Here is a 3,489-nt window from a genome sequence, read left to right on the forward strand (position 1 = left end):
CTTTCTGAACTTGAAGTAAAAGCAGCTGAGACATTGACTAGGAGGAGCGGGTAGTAAGTGCAGATAAGTTGCAGGAAAATCTTCATTTTTAGCCACTAGGCTTGGGGCTCAATCTATGATCCACTATCAAAAAAGACCTTTTGTGAACCATGTCGCAAGGGGATGGGAACCACTGAAGGATTTCAGGTGACAGGCCAGACCTGTATTCTAGAAAATGCTTTTGGTAGACAATGAGCAGGGCAGGTGGTCAGGGGCTGGGCTGTGAGGTTCAGGGAAGAAGGTGCAGCTTGGGGAGCCCAGGAAGCCATTTCCTGACGAGCCCCGGCCTGTCGGGCTGGGGCGAGCGATTCTCAGGGGCCTGGGGGCAATTCGGTGCCGCCCCAGCAGGCGCAGCTGGCTCGATGCTGTGTGGGTCTCCAGGGCTCCTCTCCGGCCTCTCTGTTAGCTGATAAGCTACAATTTCCCCTTTGCTTAGAAAAAGTGAGCCGGGCTTTGTTTTGAGAAACACCGCCATCTGGTGGTACCTTTTTGCAATGTCAGCCTGCGGTTGTGTTTCCTTTGTTGTCGCTACAGCGCGATTTGCTCCCTCAGCTGTCACCGACACAGGTAATTATTGAGTCAGTATGTGCCAAGCGCTGTGCTTGGCGACGGCCTCCAGCAGGGAACAGGGCAGAGGAAGACCCTGTCTCTGTGCTGGCATTCTAGCGGAGGGGGCAGATACAGCAGGCATAATCACACAGATGTCCCGAGGTTGCGACCCTGGGCCTACGGGACGGGTGATGACTGTTCCCTCTCACACGCGCAGGCTGCTTGGCGACTGCGTAGAACACGTGTAGGGTGGCGTCTGCCTGATTCTTTGCAAAATTTCTCAGCTGCCTGGCAGGGCAGGGCTTCGGTGATCCGGCTCGGTCCAGCTGCCCAGCCAGCGCCTGAATCTGGTCTGCAGTCTCCCTGACAGGTTTTCCCGCCACTCTGTGAACACTTCCGGTGACACAAAAGTCATTTCTTCTGGCATCTCCTTCTGCCCTTGGTGACCCTCTCTCTCCAGATAACTGCAGTAGCCATCATGCTTCTGGCCTCACCCCTACCCAGCAGCCAGAGACATCCTTGGAAACCTTAAATGAAACCTCTGCTCAGAACTCAGCAGTGGCTTTTCATCTTGCTTAGAATAAAATCCAAACTCCTTACAACAGTCCTCAAAGCTCTGCGTGCTTTCTCTGCCCCCTCCCTCTCTGATGTCACCTCCTACCACTTTCCCTCCAGCTTATATTGCTGCAGCTACACTGGCCTCCTCACTGTCCCTCCACATCCAACCTCGATCTTGCCTCAGGGCCCTTGCACTGTCTGTTCCCTGTGCCTGGAACACTTTCCCCCAGATACCTACACAGCTCCCTCCATCCCCTCCTTGGGGCCTCTGCCCAGATGTCCTTTGTCATGGAGGTCTTCCTTGACCCCTCTGTCTAAAAGAGTCTCTTGTCATCCCACCCTTGTCACTCTTAATCTGCTGTGTTTCTTAAAGCATGGGGCACTGGATGAAATTACATTATTACACGTTATTGTTCATTGTCTGTTTTGACTGTTTGCTCCAAGAAGAGAAATTTTTAAACCTCTGAGATTTATGCAAAGACTACGTGACTTCTCGAGGTGCCAGAAGCAACGCTGTTTTTACAATACAATAACCCCATTTCCTCATCACTCTTTCCCCTGACATTTTCATGGAGCCAAATGGGGACACGTCTCACAGCTGGCGATGTTTGTCCTGAAGACAGAGCTCATCTTTCTTGTTCACCGCTGCGTCTCCCGCACCCGGCTCACAGGAGATGCTTGGCAAATATTCGAGGAATGAGTGAATTAATTCTGACACTGGTAGCCACCTGTGTATTCGGGAAATGTGTGTGTCGTGCCGCTGACAAGACTTGCTGGCACAGCCACAGAAATTCTTTCTCTGGGGAAGTGCACGGATTCTGTTTCTGCCAGACGGCCCTTCCCTGTCTGATTTGCTCCAGTCCTGACCTGGGACTGTGGACTTGGACTGAAGACATCAGAAAATAGCACCTGTGGTAGGCACATGGAGCACCTCAGGGACAGGGAGCCCGACCTTACTTCTATTACGATGAAATGTTTCGGACATACACCGGTGCAGAGAGAAACACAGCAAGCCCCGAGGAAAAGCCAAGAGACAAACCCTGCCAGATGCCACTAAAGCACCTATGTTTCCCTTTTCTTTCCCCCACTCAGAGATGACCACTGTGCTGATTCTGCTGTTTAGGAACCCCATGCATGTAAGGGTTTGTGTGTGTGTGTGTTTATGTATATAAATATATACAGTACATTCTTGTGATTCACAGTAGTTACGTGGTTTTTTGTTTTTTTAAAGAGACAGGGTCTTGCTCTGTTGCCCAGGCTGGAGTACAGTGTCGTGATCACAGCTCCCTGCAACCTTAAACTCCTGGGCTCAGGCGATCCTTCTGCCTCAGCCTCCCTAGTAGCTGGGACTACAGGCACGTGCCACCATGCCTGGCTAATTTTTTAAAAAACATTTTTTTGTAGAGACAGGATCTTGCTATTAATATGTTGCCTAGGCTGGTCTCGAACTCTTAGCCTCACTGCTCTGCACTTGTCTGTGAATAACTACAAAAGTGCTCCAAGCATTGATTTGGGGGTTACAACTAATTTTAGCAAATAGGTGAATTAACAAATACAAAATGTGCAAATAATGAGGATCAACTGTGTATGTATTTACTACAGCTGTATGAATGCCTAAATACGACAGGACCCTTTCGCAGGTTTTGAAACTGTATATGTAAGTAGCGTGACACTGGATGTGTGTATCCTTTTGCAAGTAGCTTCTTTCCACTCCAGGTTGTTGACGGTGTGGCCGAGGTTCATTTTCCCTGCTGTAGAGGAATAGCTAGTGTTTATTAAGCACCTGCTATGTGCCAGGGGCAAATGCTCTATGTGTCATATCTGGTTGAATCCCTAAAGGCACCCTATCAGGTAGATACTGTTCTTGTCATCATTTGACAAAAGAAGAAACTGAGGCATAGAGAGCTGGAATCAGTTGCCGTAAATGCTCAGGAAATGTTTATTGAAGGAATGAGTGATGGAAACAACCTAAATGATCGTCAGCAGGAGGATGGATAAATGACATGTGGAATTCTAAGTTTAGGTGAACGCATCAACCGTTGTCATAGGGGAACTTTCAAGAAAGGCAAGGACTGGGATTTGCAATACTTCTAGCCCTCAGTGTGGCATTTTGGGGGGACCTGGCTACTGGCCAGCAAACTCCATGCAAGCCACCTCGGAGACACCACCTTCTCTTCCAGCGGTCTCCTGTGTTGTGGCAGGGTGGAGTGGCTAGAGTCGCTGTGTCAAGCCCTGCCAGGTCTCCTACCGTGTTCGCCATGTCCTGCAGGAGCCGAGGAATGGGGGTGTCCCCTGCCCCCCTCTGGAAGAACGGGCTGGCTGTGTGGAGTATTGGAGCCTCCA

The sequence above is a fragment of the Eulemur rufifrons genome, chromosome 20 (assembly GCF_041146395.1).
Source record: "Eulemur rufifrons isolate Redbay chromosome 20, OSU_ERuf_1, whole genome shotgun sequence".
Lineage (NCBI taxonomy): Eukaryota > Metazoa > Chordata > Mammalia > Primates > Lemuridae > Eulemur > Eulemur rufifrons.